This window comes from Mixophyes fleayi, chromosome 3 (genome assembly GCF_038048845.1).
Source record: "Mixophyes fleayi isolate aMixFle1 chromosome 3, aMixFle1.hap1, whole genome shotgun sequence".
Classification (NCBI taxonomy): domain Eukaryota; kingdom Metazoa; phylum Chordata; class Amphibia; order Anura; family Limnodynastidae; genus Mixophyes; species Mixophyes fleayi.
Genome location: NC_134404.1, coordinates 4,887,513 through 4,904,283, shown reverse-complemented (window position 1 = coordinate 4,904,283; position 16,771 = coordinate 4,887,513). Strand labels below are relative to the sequence as shown.

Genomic DNA, 16,771 nt, shown 5'->3' with positions numbered 1-16,771 from the left:
GAAAGTACCTGTAGCTAATTAAAGCTTATTCATTTGAAATCATTATAGTAATCCGAAATTGTGAATACATTCATCTTCCAAGCTGGCTGAAATAGCTCAGCTGGGAGAGTGTTACACTGAAGATCTAAAGGTCACTGGTTTGATCCCGGGTTTCGGCATGTTTGAACAGGTGTTTTTTGAAGTGAAAAGCTCGAACTGGAAGTAATTTCAAGATGAAATTCCATAATGTCATCCACCAATTTTTCTTAGCAAAGAAGAATATTCAGCCCCATCTTTCAAATAATCAGAACATTTAATTTAATAACACTGTCCAGAAATACAGGATAAAAAGTGTCCATGATTTCAGTAGTCCGGGCTTGACTCTTTATGCAATTGTAATTATCTCAATGATAAAATTTCTCAGCATTTTGCATCAATGCTTCTATTATAAAATAAAGGTTTTGTGATGGGTGAACATACAGTATAAAAACTGCTATGAAATGCTATGTTTACATTCGAAGCAATCATGATGAAAGGAAAAACTGTTATATAACCTTGTGTAATCTTCCTGGCATGACTCAGTTTGGAGAAAGTTAGGTTGAAGATCCAAAGGATTGTTGGCTTTCAATTTCTGGGGCTTTCTCTCTCTTCTACTACAGGAGAGAAGATTAATGAGCCCTAGCCTTCCACTGAACAATAAAACTAAAATTAACAATACTTACCTGCAATGCAGCAGCAGATACTAAGGTGTTCATGATTTTCATGGACTCACCTTAAATTCCAATGAAATTTAGAATGAGAAAGTACCTGTAGCTAATTAAAGCTTATTCATTTGAAATCATTATAGTAATCCGAAATTGTGAATACTTTCATCTTCCAAGCTGGCCGAAATAGCTCAGCTGGGAGAGCGTTAGACTGAAGATCTAAAGGTCCCTGGTTTGATCCCGGGTTTCGGCATGTTTGAACAGGTGTTTTTTGAAGTGAAAAGCTCGAACTGGAAGTAATTTCAAGATGAAATTCCATAATGTCATTCACCAATTTTTCTTAGCAAAGAAGAATATTCAGTCCCATCTTTCAAATAATCAGAACATTTCATTTAATAACACTGTCCAAAAATACAGGATAAAAAGTGTCCATGATTTCAGTAGTCCGGGCTTGACTCTTTATGCAATTGTAATTATCTCAATGATAAAATTTCTCAGCATTTTGCATCAATGCTTCTATTATAAAATAAAGGTTTTGTGATGGATGAACATACAGTATAAAAACTGCTATGAAATGCTATGTTTACATTCGAAGCAATCATAATAAAAGAAAAAACTGTTATATAACCTTTTGTAATCTTCCTGGCATGACTCAGTTTGGACAAAGTTAGGTTGAAAATCCAAAATGTTGTTGGCTTTCATATTCTGGGGCTTTCTCTCTCTTCTACTACAGGAGAGAAGATTAATGAGCCCTAGCCTTCCACTGAACAATAAAACTAAAATTAACAATACTTACCTGCAATGCAGCAGCAGATACTAAGGTGTTCATGATTTTCATGGACTCACCTTAAATTCCAATGAAATTTAGAATGAGAAAGTACCTGTAGCTAATTAAAGCTTATTCATTTGAAATCATTATAGTAATCCGAAATTGTGAATACATACATCTTCCAAGCTTGCCGAAATAGCTCGGCTGGAAGAGTGTTAGACTGAAGATCTAAAGGTCCCTGGTTCGATCCCGGGTTTCGGCATGTTTGAACAGGTGTTTTTTGAAGTGAAAAGCTCGAACTGGAAGTAATTTCAAGATGAAATTCCATAATGTCATCCACCAATTTTTCTTAGCAAAGAAGAATATTCAGCCCCATCTTTCAAATAATCAGAACATTTCATTTAATAACACTGTCCAGAAATACACGATAAAAAGTGTCCATGATTTCAGTAGTCCGGGCTTGACTCTTTATGCAATTGTAATTATCTCAATGATAAAATTTCTCAGCATTTTGCATCAATGCTTCTATTATAAAATAAAGGTTTTGTGATGGGTGAACATACAGTATAAAAACTGCTATGAAATGCTATGTTTACATTCGAAGCAATCATAATGAAAGGAAAAACTGTTATATAACCTTGTGTAATCTTCCTGGCATGACTAAGTTTGGAGAAAGTTAGGTTGAAGATCCAAAGGATTGTTGGCTTTCATATTCTGGGGCTTTCTCTCTCTTCTACTACAGGAGAGAAGATTAATGAGCCCTAGCCTTCCACTGAACAATAAAACTAAAATTAACAATACTTACCTGCAATGCAGCAGCAGATACTAAGGTGTTCATGATTTTCATGGACTCACCTTAAATTCCAATGAAATTTAGAATGAGAAAGTACCTGTAGCTAATTAAAGCTTATTCATTTGAAATCATTATAGTAATCCGAAATTGTGAATACATTCATCTTCCAAGCTGGCTGAAATAGCTCAGCTGGGAGAGCATTAGACTGAAGATCTAAAGGTCCCTGGTTTGATCCCGGGTTTCGGCATGTTTGAACAGGTGTTTTTTGAAGTGAAAAGCTCAAACTGGAAGTAATTTCAAGATGAAATTCCATAATGTCATCCACCAATTTTTCTTAGCAAAGAAGAATATTCAGCCCCATCTTTCAAATAATCAGAACATTTCATTTAATAACACTGTCCAGAAATACAGGATAAAAAGTGTCCATGATTTCAGTAGTCCGGGCTTGACTCTTTATGCAATTGTAATTATCTCAATGATAAAATTTCTCAGCATTTTGCATCAATGCTTCTATTATAAAATAAAGGTTTTGTGATGGGTGAACATACAGTATAAAAACTGCTATGAAATGCTATGTTTACATTTAAAGCAATCATGATGAAAGGAAAAACTGTTATATAACCTTGTGTAATCTTCCTGGCATGACTCATTTTGGAGAAAGTTAGGTTGAAGATCCAAAGGATTGTTGGCTTTCAATTTCTTGGGCTTTCTCTCTTTTCTACTACAGGAGAGAAGATTAATGAGCCCTAGCCTTCCACTGAATAATAAAACTAAAATTAAGAATACTTACCTGCAATGCAGCAGCAGATACTAAGGTGTTCATGATTTTCATGGACTCACCTTAAATTCCAATGAAATTTAGAATGTGAAAGTACCTCTAGCTAATTAAAGCTTATTCATTTGAAATCATTATAGTAATCCGAAATTGTGAACACATTCATCTTCCAAGCTGGCCAAAATAGCTCAGATGGGAGAGCATTAGACTGAAGATCTAAAGGTCCCTGGTTCGATCCTGGGTTTCGGCATGTTTGAACAGGTGTTTTTTTAAGTGAAAAGCTCAAACTGGAAGTAACTTCAAGATGAAATTCCATAATGTCATTCACCAATTTTTCTTAGCAAAGAAGAATATTCAGCCCCATTTTTCAAATAATCAGAACATTTCATTTAATAACACTGTCCAGAAATACAGGATAAAAAGTGTCCATGATTTCAGTAGTCAGGGCTTGACTCTTTATGCAATTGTAATTATCTCAATGATAAAATTTCACAGCATTTTGCATCAATGCTTCTATTATAAAATAAAGGTTTTGTGATGGGTGAACATACAGTATAAAAACTGCTATGAAATGCTATGTTTACATTCGAAGCAATCATGATGAAAGGAAAAACTGTTATATAACCTTGTGTAATCTTCCTGGCATGACTCAGTTTGGAGAAAGTTAGGTTGAAGATCCAAAGGATTGTTGGCTTTCAATTTCTGGGGCTTTCTCTCTCTTCTACTACAGGAGAGAAGATTAATGAGCCCTAACCTTCCACTGAACAATAAAACTAAAATTAACAATACTTACCTGCAATGCAGCAGCAGATACTAAGGTGTTCATGATTTTCATGGACTCACCTTAAATTCCAATGAAATTTAGAATGAGAAAGTACCTGTAGCTAATTAAAGCTTATTCATTTGAAATCATTATAGTAATCCGAAATTGTGAATACATTCATCTTCCAAGCTGGCCGAAATAGCTCAGATGGGAGAGTGTTAGACTGAAGATCTAAAGGTCCCTGGTTCGATCCCGGGTTTCGGCATGTTTGAACAGGTGTTTTTTGAAGTGAAAAGCTTGAACTGGAAGTAATTTCAATATGAAATTCCATAATGTCATCCACCAATTTTTCTTAGCAAAGAAGAATATTCAGCCCCATCTTTCAAATAATCAGAACATTTCATTTAATAACACTGTCCAGAAATACAGGATAAAAAGTGTCCATGATTTCAGTAGTCCGGGCTTGACTCTTTATGCAATTGTAATTATCTCAATGATAAAATTTCTCAGCATTTTGCATCAATGCTTCTATTATAAAATAAAGGTTTTGTGATGGGTGAACATACAGTATAAAAACTGCTATGAAATGCTATGTTTACATTCGAAGCAATCATGATGAAAGGAAAAACTGTTATATAACTTTGTGTAATCTTCCTGGCATGACTCAGTTTGGAGAAAGTTAGGTTGAAGATCCAAAGGATTGTTGGCTTTCAATTTCTGGGGCTTTCTCTCTCTTCTACTACAGGAAAGAAGATTAATGAGCCCTAGCCTTCCACTGAACAATAAAACTAAAATTAACAATACTTACCTGCAATGCAGCAGCAGATACTAAGGTGTTCATGATTTTCATGGACTCACCTTAAATTCCAATGAAATTTAGAATGAGAAAGTACCTGTAGCTAATTAAAGCTTATTCATTTGAAATCATTATAGTAATCCGAAATTGTGAATACATTCATCTTCCAAGCTGGCCGAAATAGCTCAGCTGGGAGAGCGTTAGACTGAAGATTTAAAAGTCCCTGATTCGATCCCGGGTTTCGGCATGTTTGAACTGGTGTTTTTTGAAGTGAAAAGCTCGAACTGGAAGTAATTTCAAGATGAAATTCCATAATGTCATCCACCAATTTTTCTTAGCAAAGAAGAATATTCAGCCCCATCTTTCAAATAATCAGAACATTTCATTTAATAACACTGTCCAGAAATACAGGATAAAAAGTGTCCATGATTTCAGTAGTCCGGGCTTGACTCTTTATGCAATTGTAATTATCTCAATGATAAAATTTCTCAGCATTTTGCATCAATGCTTCTATTATAAAATAAAGGTTTTGTGATGGGTGAACATACAGTATAAAAACTGCTATGAAATGCTATGTTTACATTCAAAGCAATCATGATGAAAGGAAAAACTGTTATATAACCTTGTGTAATCTTCCTGGCATGACTCAGTTTGGAGAAAGTTAGGTTGAAGATCCAAAGGATTGTTAGCTTTCAATTTCTGGGGCTTTCTCTCTCTTCTACTACAGGAGAGAAGATTAATGAGCCCTAGCCTTCCACTGAATAATAAAACTAAAATTAACAATACTTACCTGCAATGCAGCAGCAGATACTAAGGTGTTCATGATTTTCATGGACTCACCTTAAATTCCAATGAAATTTAGAATGAGAAAGTACCTGTAGCTAATTAAAGCTTATTCATTTGAAATCATTATAGTAATCCGAAATTGTGAATACATTTATCTTCCAAGCTGGCCGAAATAGCTCAGATGGGAGAGCGTTAGACTGAAGATCTAAAGGTCCCTGGTTTGATCCCAGGTTTCGGCGTGTTTGAACAGGTGTTTTTTGAAGTGAAAAGCTCGAACTGGAAGTAATTTCAAGATGAAATTCCATAATGTCATCCACCAATTTTTCTTAGCAAAGAAGAATATTCAGCCCCATCTTTCAAATAATCAGAACATTTCATTTAATAACACTGTCCAGAAGTACACGATAAAAAGTGTCCATGATTTCAGTAGTCCGGGCTTGACTCTTTATGCAATTGTAATTATCTCAATGATAAAATTTCTCAGCATTTTGCATCAATGCTTCTATTATAAAATAAAGGTTTTGTGATGGGTGAACATACAGTATAAAAACTGCTATGAAATGCTATGTTTACATTCGAAGCAATCATGATGAAAAGAAACACTGTTATATAACCTTGTGTAATCTTCCTGGCATGACTCAGTTTGGAGAAAGTTAGGTTGAAGATCCAAAGGATTGTTGGCTTTCAATTTCTGGGGCTTTCTCTCTCTTCTACTACAGGAGAGAAGATTAATGAGCCCTAGCCTTCCACTGAACAATAAAACTAAAATTAACAATACTTACCTGCAATGCAGCAGCAGATACTAAGGTGTTCATGATTTTCATGGACTCACCTTAAATTCCAATGAAATTTAGAATGAGAAAGTACCTGTAGCTAATTAAAGCTTATTCATTTGAAATCATTATAGTAATCCGAAATTGTGAATACATTCATCTTCCAAGCTGGCCGAAATAGCTCAGCTGGGAGAGCGTTAGACTGAAGATCTAAAGGTCCCTGGTTCGATACCGGGTTTCGGCATGTTTGAACAGGTGTTTTTTGAAGTGAAAAGCTCGAACTGGAAGTAATTTCAAGATGAAATTCCATAATGTCATCCACCAATTTTTCTTAGCAAAGAAGAATATTCAGCCCCATCTTTCAAATAATCAGAACATTTCATTTAATAACACTGTCCAGAAATACACGATAAAAAGTGTCCATGATTTCAGTAGTCCGGGCTTGACTCTTTATGCAATTGTAATTATCTCAATGATAAAATTTCTCAGCATTTTGCATCAATGCTTCTATTATAAAATAAAGGTTTTGTGATGGGTGAACATACAGTATAAAAACTGCTATGAAATGCTATGTTTACATTCGAAGCAATCATGATGAAAGGAAAAACTGTTATATAACCTTGTGTAATCTTCCTGGCATGACTCAGTTTGGAGAAAGTTAGGTTGAAGATCCAAAGGATTGTTGGCTTTCAATTTCTGGGGCTTTCTCTCTCTTCTACTACAGGAGAGAAGATTAATAAGCCCTAGCCTTCCACTGAACAATAAAGCTAAAATTAACAATACTTACCTGCAATGCAGCAGCAGATACTAAGGTGTTCATGATTTTCATGGACTCACCTTAAATTCCAATGAAATTTAGAATGAGAAAGTACCTGTAGCTAATTAAAGCTTATTCATTTGAAATCATTATAGTAATCCGAAATTGTGAATACATTCATCTTCCAAGCTGGCCGAAATAGCTCAGCTGGGAGAGCGTTAGACTGAAGATCTAAAGGTCCCTGGTTCGATCCCGGGTTTCGGCATGTTTGAACAGGTGTTTTTTGAAGTGAAAAGCTCGAACTGGAAGTAATTTCAAGATGAAATTCCATAATGTCATCCACCAATTTTTCTTAGCAAAGATGAATATTCAGCCCCATCTTTGAAATAATCAGAACATTTCATTTAATAACACTGTCCAGAAATACACGATAAAAAGTGTCCATGATTTCAGTAGTCCGGGCTTGACTCTTTATGCAATTGTAATTATCTCAATGATAAAATTTCTCAGCATTTTGCATCAATGCTTCTATTATAAAATAAAGGTTTTGTGATGGGTGAACATACAGTATAAAAACTGCTATGAAATGCTATGTTTACATTCGAAGCAATCATGATGAAAGGAAAAACTGTTATATAACCTTGTGTAATCTTCCTGGCATGACTCAGTTTGGAGAAAGTTAGGTTGAAGATCCAAAGGATTGTTGGCTTTCAATTTCTGGGGCTTTCTCTCTCTTCTACTACAGGAGAGAAGATTAATTAGCCCTAGCCTTCCACTGAACAATAAAGCTAAAATTAACAATACTTACCTGCAATGCAGCAGCAGATACTAAGGTGTTCATGATTTTCATGGACTCACCTTAAATTCCAATGAAATTTAGAATGAGAAAGTACCTGTAGCTAATTAAAGCTTATTCATTTGAAATCATTATAGTAATCCGAAATTGTGAATACATTCATCTTCCAAGCTGGCCGAAATAGCTCAGCTGGGAGAGCGTTAGACTGAAGATCTAAAGGTCCCTGGTTCGATCCCGGGTTTTGGCATGTTTGAACAGGTGTTTTTTGAAGTGAAAAGCTCGAACTGGAAGTAATTTCAAGATGAAATTCCATAATGTCATCCACCAATTTTTCTTAGCAAAGAAGAATATTCAGCCCCATCTTTCAAATAATCAGAACATTTCATTTAATAACACTGTCCAGAAATACAGGATAAAAAGTGTCCATGATTTCAATAGTCCGGGCTTGGCTCTTTATGCAATTGTAATTATCTCAATGATAAAATTTCTCAGCATTTTGCATCAATGCTTCTATTATAAAATAAAGGTTTTGAGATGGGTGAACATACAGTATAAAAACTGCTATGAAATGCTATGTTTACATTCGAAGCAATCATGATGAAAGGAAAAACTGTTATATAACCTTGTGTAATCTTCCTGGCATGACTCAGTTTGGAGAAAGTTAGGTTGAAGATCCAAAGGATTGTTGGCTTTCAATTTCTGGGGCTTTCTCTCTCTTCTACTACAGGAGAGAAGATTAATGAGCCCCAGCCTTCCACTGAATAATAAAACTAAAATTAACAATACTTACCTGCAATGCAGCAGCAGATACTAAGGTGTTCATGATTTTCATGGACTCACCTTAAATTCCAATGAAATTTAGAATGAGAAAGTACCTGTAGCTAATTAAAGCTTATTCATTTGAAATCATTATAGTAATCCGAAATTGTGAATACATTCATCTTCCAAGCTGGCCGAAATAGCTCAGCTGGGAGAGCGTTAGACTGAAGATCTAAAGGTCCCTGGTTCGATACCGGGTTTCGGCATGTTTGAACAGGTGTTTTTTGAAGTGAAAAGCTCGAACTGGAAGTAATTTCAAGATGAAATTCCATAATGTCATCCACCAATTTTTCTTAGCAAAGAAGAATATTCAGCCCCATCTTTCAAATAATCAGAACATTTCATTTAATAACACTGTCCAGAAATACACGATAAAAAGTGTCCATGATTTCTGTAGTCCGGGCTTGACTCTTTATGCAATTGTAATTATCTCAATGATAAAATTTCTCAGCATTTTGCATCAATGCTTCTATTATAAAATAAAGGTTTTGTGATGGGTGAACATACAGTATAAAAACTGCTATGAAATACTATGTTTACATTCGAAGCAATCATGATGAAAGGAAAAACTGTTATATAACCTTGTGTAATCTTCCTGGCATGACTCAGTTTGGAGAAAGTTAGGTTGAAGATCCAAAGGATTGTTGGCTTTCAATTTCTGGGGCTTTCTCTCTCTTCTACTACAGGAGAGAAGATTAATGAGCCCTAGCCTTCCACTGAATAATAAAGCTAAAATTAACAATACTTACCTGCAATGCAGCAGCAGATACTAAGGTGTTCATGATTTTCATGGACTCACCTTAAATTCCAATGAAATTTAGAATGAGAAAGTACCTGTAGCTAATTAAAGCTTATTCATTTGAAATCATTATAGTAATCCGAAATTGTGAATACATTCATCTTCCAAGCTGGCCGAAATAGCTCAGATGGGAGAGCATTAGACTGAAGATCTAAAGGTCCCTGGTTCGATCCCGGGTTTCGGCGAGTTTGAACAGGTGTTTTTTTAAGTGAAAAGCTCGAACTGGAAGTAATTTCAAGATGAAATTCCATAATGTCATACACCAATTTTTCTTAGCAAAGAAGAATATTCAGCCCCATCTTTCAAATAATCAGAACATTTCATTTAATAACACTGTCCAGAAATACACGATAAAAAGTGTCCATGATTTCAGTAGTCCGGGCTTGACTCTTTATGCAATTGTAATTATCTCAATGATAAAATTTCTCAGCATTTTGCATCAATGCTTCTATTATAAAATAAAGGTTTTATGATGGGTGAACATACAGTATAAAAACTGCTATGAAATGCTATGTTTACATTCGAAGCAATCATGATGAAAGGAAAAACTGTTATATAACCTTGTGTAATCTTCCTGGCATGACTCAGTTTGGAGAAAGTTAGGTTGAAGATCCAAAGGATTGTTGGCTTTCAATTTCTGGGGCTTTCTCTCTCTTCTACTACAGGAGAGAAGATTAATAAGCCCTAGCCTTCCACTGAACAATAAAGCTAAAATTAACAATACTTACCTGCAATGCAGCAGCAGATACTAAGGTGTTCATGATTTTCATGGACTCACCTTAAATTCCAATGAAATTTAGAATGAGAAAGTACCTGTAGCTAATTAAAGCTTATTCATTTGAAATCATTATAGTAATCCGAAATTGTGAATACATTCATCTTCCAAGCTGGCCGAAATAGCTCAGCTGGGAGAGCGTTAGACTGAAGATCTCAAGGTCCCTGGTTCGATCCTGGGTTTCGGCATGTTTGAACAGGTGTTTTTTGAAGTGAAAAGCTCGAACTGGAAGTAATTTCAAGATGAAATTCCATAATGTCATCCACCAATTTTTCTTAGCAAAGAAGAATATTCAGCCCCATCTTTCAAATAATCAGAACATTTCATTTAATAACACTGTCCAGAAATACAGGATAAAAAGTGTCCATGATTTCAATAGTCCGGGCTTGACTCTTTATGCAATTGTAATTATCTCAATGATAAAATTTCTCAGCATTTTGCATCAATGCTTCTATTATAAAATAAAGGTTTTGTGATAGGTGAACATACAGTATAAAAACTGCTATGAAATGCTATGTTTACATTCGAAGCAATCATGATGAAAGGAAAAACTGTTATATAACCTTGTGTAATCTTCCTGGCATGACTCAGTTTGGAGAAAGTTAGGTTGAAGATCCAAAATGTTGTTGGCTTTCAATTTCTGGGGCTTTCTCTCTCTTCTACTAAAGGAGAGAAGATTAATGAGCCCTAGCCTTCCACTGAACAATAAAACTAAAATTAACAATACTTACCTGCAATGCAGCAGCAGATACTAAGGTGTTCAGGATTTTCATGGACTCACCTTAAATTCCAATGAAATTTAGAATGAGAAAGTACCTTTAGCTAATTAAAGCTTATTCATTTGAAATCATTATAGTAATCCGAAATTGTGAATACATTCATCTTCCAAGCTGGCTGAAATAGCTCAGCTGGGAGAGCGTTAGACTGAAGGTCTAAAGGTCCCTGGTTCGATCCCGGGTTTCGGCATGTTTGAACAGGTGTTTTTTTAAGTGAAAAGCTCGAACTGGAAGTAATTTCAAGATGAAATTCCATAATGTCATCCACCAATTTTTCTTAGCAAAGAAGAATATTCAGCCCCATCTTTCAAATAATCAGAACATTTCATTTAATAACACTGTCCAGAAATACAGGATAAAAAGTGTCCATGATTTCTGTAGTCCGGGCTTGACTCTTTATGCAATTGTAATTATCTCAATGATAAAATTTCTCAGCATTTTGCATCAATGCTTCTATTATAAAATAAAGGTTTTGTGATGGGTGAACATACAGTATAAAAACTGCTATGAAATGCTATGTTTACATTCGAAGCAATCATGATGAAAGGAAAAACTGTTAAATAACCTTGTGTAATCTTACTGGCATGACTCAGTTTGGAGAAAGTTAGGTTGAAGATCCAAAGGATTGTTGGCTTTCAATTTCTGGGGCTTTCTCTCTCTTCTACTACAGGAGAGAAGATTAATGAGCCCTAGCCTTCCACTGAACAATAAAACTAAAATTAACAATACTTACCTGCAATGCAGCAGCAGATACTAAGGTGTTCATGATTTTCATGGACTCACCTTAAATTCCAATGAAATTTAGAATGAGAAAGTACCTGTAGCTAATTAAAGCTTATTCATTTAAAATCATTATAGTAATCCGAAATTGTGAATACATTCATCTTCCAAGCTGGCCGAAATAGCTCAGCTGGGAGAGCGTTAGACTGAAGATCTAAAGGTCCCTGGTTCGATCCCGGGTTTCGGCATGTTTGAACAGGTGTTTTTTTGAAGTGAAAAGCTCGAACTGGAAGTAATTTCAAGATGAAATTCCATAATGTCATCCACCAATTTTTCTTTGCAAAGAAGAATATTCAGCCCCATCTTTCAAATAATCAGAACATTTCATTTAATAACACTGTCCAGAAATACAGGATAAAAAGTGTCCATGATTTCAATAGTCTGGGCTTGACTCTTTATGCAATTGTAATTATCTCAATGATAAAATTTCTCAGCATTTTGCATCAATGCTTCTATTATAAAATAAAGGTTTTGTGATGGGTGAACATACAGTATAAAAACTGCTATGAAATGCTATGTTTACATTCGAAGCAATCATGATGAAAGGAAAAACTGTTATATAACCTTGTGTAATCTTCCTGGCATGACTCAGTTTGGAGAAAGTTAGGTTGAAGATCCAAAATGTTGTTGGCTTTCAATTTCTGGGGCTTTCTCTCTCTTCTACTACAGGAGAGAAGATTAATGAGCCCTAGCCTTCCACTGAACAATAAAACTAAAATTAACAATACTTACCTGCAATGCAGCAGCAGATACTAAGGTGTTCATGATTTTCATGGACTCACCTTAAATTCCAATGAAATTTAGAATGAGAAAGTACCTGTAGCTAATTAAAGCTTATTCATTTGAAATCATTATAGTAATCCGAAATTGTGCATACATTCATCTTCCAAGCTGGCCGAAATAGCTCAGCTGGGAGAGCGTTAGATTGAAGATCTAAAGGTCCCTGGTTCGATACCGGGTTTCGGCATGTTTGAACAGGTGTTTTTTGAAGTGAAAAGCTCGAACTGGAAGTAATTTCAAGATGAAATTCCATAATGTCATCCACCAATTTTTCTTAGCAAAGAAGAATATTCAGCCCCATCTTTCAAATAATCAGAACATTTCATTTAATAACACTGTCCAGAAATACACGATAAAAAGTGTCCATGATTTCAGTAGTCCGGGCTTGACTCTTTATGCAATTGTAATTATCTCAATGATAAAATTTCTCAGCATTTTGCATCAATGCTTCTATTATAAAATAAAGGTTTTGTGATGGGTGAACATACAGTATAAAAACTGCTATGAAATGCTATGTTTACATTCGAAGCAATCATGATGAAAGGAAAAACTGTTAAATAACCTTGTGTAATCTTACTGGCATGACTCAGTTTGGAGAAAGTTAGGTTGAAGATCCAAAGGATTGTTGGCTTTGAATTTCTGGGGCTTTCTCTCTCTTCTACTACAGGAGAGAAGATTAATGAGCCCTAGCCTTCCACTGAACAATAAAACTAAAATTAACAATACTTACCTGCAATGCAGCAGCAGATACTAAGGTGTTCATGATTTTCATGGACTCACCTTAAATTCCAATGAAATTTAGAATGAGAAAGTACCTGTAGCTAATTAAAGCTTATTCATTTAAAATCATTATAGTAATCCGAAATTGTGAATACATTCATCTTCCAAGCTGGCCGAAATAGCTCAGCTGGGAGAGCGTTAGACTGAAGATCTAAAGGTCCCTGGTTCGATCCCGGGTTTCGGCATGTTTGAACAGGTGTTTTTTTGAAGTGAAAAGCTCGAACTGGAAGTAATTTCAAGATGAAATTCCATAATGTCATCCACCAATTTTTCTTTGCAAAGAAGAATATTCAGCCCCATCTTTCAAATAATCAGAACATTTCATTTAATAACACTGTCCAGAAATACAGGATAAAAAGTGTCCATGATTTCAATAGTCTGGGCTTGACTCTTTATGCAATTGTAATTATCTCAATGATAAAATTTCTCAGCATTTTGCATCAATGCTTCTATTATAAAATAAAGGTTTTGTGATGGGTGAACATACAGTATAAAAACTGCTATGAAATGCTATGTTTACATTCGAAGCAATCATGATGAAAGGAAAAACTGTTATATAACCTTGTGTAATCTTCCTGGCATGACTCAGTTTGGAGAAAGTTAGGTTGAAGATCCAAAATGTTGTTGGCTTTCAATTTCTGGGGCTTTCTCTCTCTTCTACTACAGGAGAGAAGATTAATGAGCCCTAGCCTTCCACTGAACAATAAAACTAAAATTAACAATACTTACCTGCAATGCAGCAGCAGATACTAAGGTGTTCATGATTTTCATGGACTCACCTTAAATTCCAATGAAATTTAGAATGAGAAAGTACCTGTAGCTAATTAAAGCTTATTCATTTGAAATCATTATAGTAATCCGAAATTGTGCATACATTCATCTTCCAAGCTGGCCGAAATAGCTCAGCTGGGAGAGCGTTAGATTGAAGATCTAAAGGTCCCTGGTTCGATACCGGGTTTCGGCATGTTTGAACAGGTGTTTTTTGAAGTGAAAAGCTCGAACTGGAAGTAATTTCAAGATGAAATTCCATAATGTCATCCACCAATTTTTCTTAGCAAAGAAGAATATTCAGCCCCATCTTTCAAATAATCAGAACATTTCATTTAATAACACTGTCCAGAAATACACGATAAAAAGTGTCCATGATTTCAGTAGTCCGGGCTTGACTCTTTATGCAATTGTAATTATCTCAATGATAAAATTTCTCAGCATTTTGCATCAATGCTTCTATTATAAAATAAAGGTTTTGTGATGGGTGAACATACAGTATAAAAACTGCTATGAAATGCTATGTTTACATTCGAAGCAATCATGATGAAAGGAAAAACTGTTATATAACCTTGTGTAATCTTCCTGGCATGACTCAGTTTGGAGAAAGTTAGGTTGAAGATCCAAAGGATTGTTGGCTTTCAATTTCTGGGGCTTTCTCTCTCTTCTACTACAGGAGAGAAGATTAATGAGCCCTAGCCTTCCACTGAATAATAAAACTAAAATTAACAATACTTACCTGCAATGCAGCAGCAGATACTAAGGTGTTCATGATTTTCATGGACTCACCTTAAATTCCAATGAAATTTAGAATGAGAAAGTAACTGTAGCTAATTAAAGCTTATTCATTTGAAATCATTATAGTAATCCGAAATTGTGAATACATTCATCTTCCAAGCTGGCCGAAATAGCTCAGCTGGGAGAGCATTAGACTAAAGATCTAAAGGTCCCTGGTTCGATACCGGGTTTCGGCATGTTTGAACAGGTGTTTTTTGAAGTGAAAAGCTCGAACTGGAAGTAATTTCAAGATGAAATTCCATAATGTCATCCACCAATTTTTCTTAGCAAAGAAGAATATTCAGCCCCATCTTTCAAATAATCAGAACATTTCATTTAATAACACTGTCCAGAAATACACGATAAAAAGTGTCCATGATTTCAGTAGTCCGGGCTTGACTCTTTATGCAATTGTAATTATCTCAATGATAAAATTTCTCAGCATTTTGCATCAATGCTTCTATTATAAAATAAAGGTTTTGTGATGGGTGAACATACAGTATAAAAACTGCTATGAAATGCTATGTTTACATTCGAAGCAATCATGATGAAAGGAAAAACTGTTATATAACCTTGTGTAATCTTCCTGGCATGACTCAGTTTGGAGAAAGTTAGGTTGAAGATCCAAAGGATTGTTGGCTTTCAATTTCTGGGGCTTTCTCTCTCTTCTACTACAGGAGAGAAGATTAATGAGCCCTAGCCTTCCACTGAATAATAAAACTAAAATTAACAATACTTACCTGCAATGCAGCAGCAGATACTAAGGTGTTCATGATTTTCATGGACTCACCTTAAATTCCAATGAAATTTAGAATGAGAAAGTACCTTTAGCTAATTAAAGCTTATTCATTTGAAATCATTATAGTAATCCGAAATTGTGAATACACTCATCTTCCAAGCTGGCCGAAATAGCTCAGCTGGGAGAGCGTTAGACTGAAGGTCTAAAGATCCCTGGTTCGATCCCGGGTTACGGCGTGTTTGTACAGGTGTTTTTTTAAGAGAAAAGCTCGAACTGGAAGTAATTTCAAGATGAAATTCCATAATGTCATCCACCAATTTTTCTTAGCAAAGAAGAATATTCAGCCCCATCTTTCAAATAATCAGAACATTTCAATTAATAACACTGTCCAGAAATACACGATAAAAAGTGTCCATGATTTCAGTAGTCCGGGCTTGACTCTTTATGCAATTGTAATTATCTCAATGATAAAATTTCTCAGCATTTTGCATCAATGCTTCTATTATAAAATAAAGGTTTTGTGATGGGTGAACATACAGTATAAAAACTGCTATGAAATGCTATGTTTACATTCGAAGCAATCATGATGAAAGGAAAAACTGTTATATAACCTTGTGTAATCTTCCTGGCATGACTCAGTTTGGAGAAAGTTAGGTTGAAGATCCAAAGGATTGTTGGCTTTCAATTTCTGGGGCTTTCTCTCTCTTCTACTACAGGAGAGAAGATTAATGAGCCCTAGCCTTCCACTGAACAATAAAACTAAAATTAACAATACTTACCTGCAATGCAGCAGCAGATACTAAGGTGTTCATGATTTTCATGGACTCACCTTAAATTCCAATGAAATTTAGAATGAGAAAGTACCTGTAGCTAATTAAAGCTTATTCATTTATAATCATTATAGTAATCCGAAATTGTGAATACATTCATCTTCCAAGCTGGCCGAAATAGCTCAGCTGGGAGAGCGTTAGACTGAAGATCTAAAGGTCCCTGGTTCGATCCCGGGTTTCGGCATGTTTGAACAGGTGTTTTTTTGAAGTGAAAAGCTCGAACTGGAAGTAATTTCAAGATGAAATTCCATAATGTCATCCACCAATTTTTCTTTGCAAAGAAGAATATTCAGCCCCATCTTTCAAATAATCAGAAAATTTCATTCAATAACACTGTCCAGAAATACAGGATAAAAAGTGTCCATGATTTCAATAGTCTGGGCTTGACTCTTTATGCAATTGTAATTATCTCAATGATAAAATTTCTCAGCATTTTGCATCAATGCTTCTATTATAA

The 16,771-nt window shown here is 35.1% G+C and overlaps 13 non-coding genes across 13 annotated transcripts; all 13 read left to right on the top strand.

Moving 5' to 3' along the window:
- The first annotated feature begins 863 nt into the window (after positions 1-863).
- TRNAF-GAA (transfer RNA phenylalanine (anticodon GAA)) lies at positions 864-936 on the top strand. Its single transcript has one exon. It is a non-coding gene; the product is annotated as a tRNA-Phe (tRNA).
- A 3,039-nt stretch (positions 937-3,975) lies between these two features.
- TRNAF-GAA (transfer RNA phenylalanine (anticodon GAA)) lies at positions 3,976-4,048 on the top strand. The gene has a single exon. It is a non-coding gene; the product is annotated as a tRNA-Phe (tRNA).
- Positions 4,049-6,309: 2,261 nt separating this feature from the next.
- On the top strand, positions 6,310-6,382 carry TRNAF-GAA (transfer RNA phenylalanine (anticodon GAA)). Its single transcript has one exon. It is a non-coding gene; the product is annotated as a tRNA-Phe (tRNA).
- A 705-nt stretch (positions 6,383-7,087) lies between these two features.
- TRNAF-GAA (transfer RNA phenylalanine (anticodon GAA)) lies at positions 7,088-7,160 on the top strand. Its single transcript has one exon. It is a non-coding gene; the product is annotated as a tRNA-Phe (tRNA).
- Positions 7,161-7,865: 705 nt separating this feature from the next.
- Positions 7,866-7,938, top strand: TRNAF-GAA (transfer RNA phenylalanine (anticodon GAA)). Its single transcript has one exon. It is a non-coding gene; the product is annotated as a tRNA-Phe (tRNA).
- Positions 7,939-8,643: 705 nt separating this feature from the next.
- Positions 8,644-8,716, top strand: TRNAF-GAA (transfer RNA phenylalanine (anticodon GAA)). Its single transcript has one exon. It is a non-coding gene; the product is annotated as a tRNA-Phe (tRNA).
- A 705-nt stretch (positions 8,717-9,421) lies between these two features.
- On the top strand, positions 9,422-9,494 carry TRNAF-GAA (transfer RNA phenylalanine (anticodon GAA)). The gene has a single exon. It is a non-coding gene; the product is annotated as a tRNA-Phe (tRNA).
- A 2,261-nt stretch (positions 9,495-11,755) lies between these two features.
- TRNAF-GAA (transfer RNA phenylalanine (anticodon GAA)) lies at positions 11,756-11,828 on the top strand. Its single transcript has one exon. It is a non-coding gene; the product is annotated as a tRNA-Phe (tRNA).
- Positions 11,829-12,534: 706 nt separating this feature from the next.
- Positions 12,535-12,607, top strand: TRNAF-GAA (transfer RNA phenylalanine (anticodon GAA)). Its single transcript has one exon. It is a non-coding gene; the product is annotated as a tRNA-Phe (tRNA).
- Positions 12,608-13,312: 705 nt separating this feature from the next.
- TRNAF-GAA (transfer RNA phenylalanine (anticodon GAA)) lies at positions 13,313-13,385 on the top strand. Its single transcript has one exon. It is a non-coding gene; the product is annotated as a tRNA-Phe (tRNA).
- Positions 13,386-14,091: 706 nt separating this feature from the next.
- Positions 14,092-14,164, top strand: TRNAF-GAA (transfer RNA phenylalanine (anticodon GAA)). The gene has a single exon. It is a non-coding gene; the product is annotated as a tRNA-Phe (tRNA).
- A 705-nt stretch (positions 14,165-14,869) lies between these two features.
- On the top strand, positions 14,870-14,942 carry TRNAF-AAA (transfer RNA phenylalanine (anticodon AAA)). The gene has a single exon. It is a non-coding gene; the product is annotated as a tRNA-Phe (tRNA).
- Positions 14,943-16,425: 1,483 nt separating this feature from the next.
- Positions 16,426-16,498, top strand: TRNAF-GAA (transfer RNA phenylalanine (anticodon GAA)). Its single transcript has one exon. It is a non-coding gene; the product is annotated as a tRNA-Phe (tRNA).
- Positions 16,499-16,771: the final 273 nt, after the last annotated feature.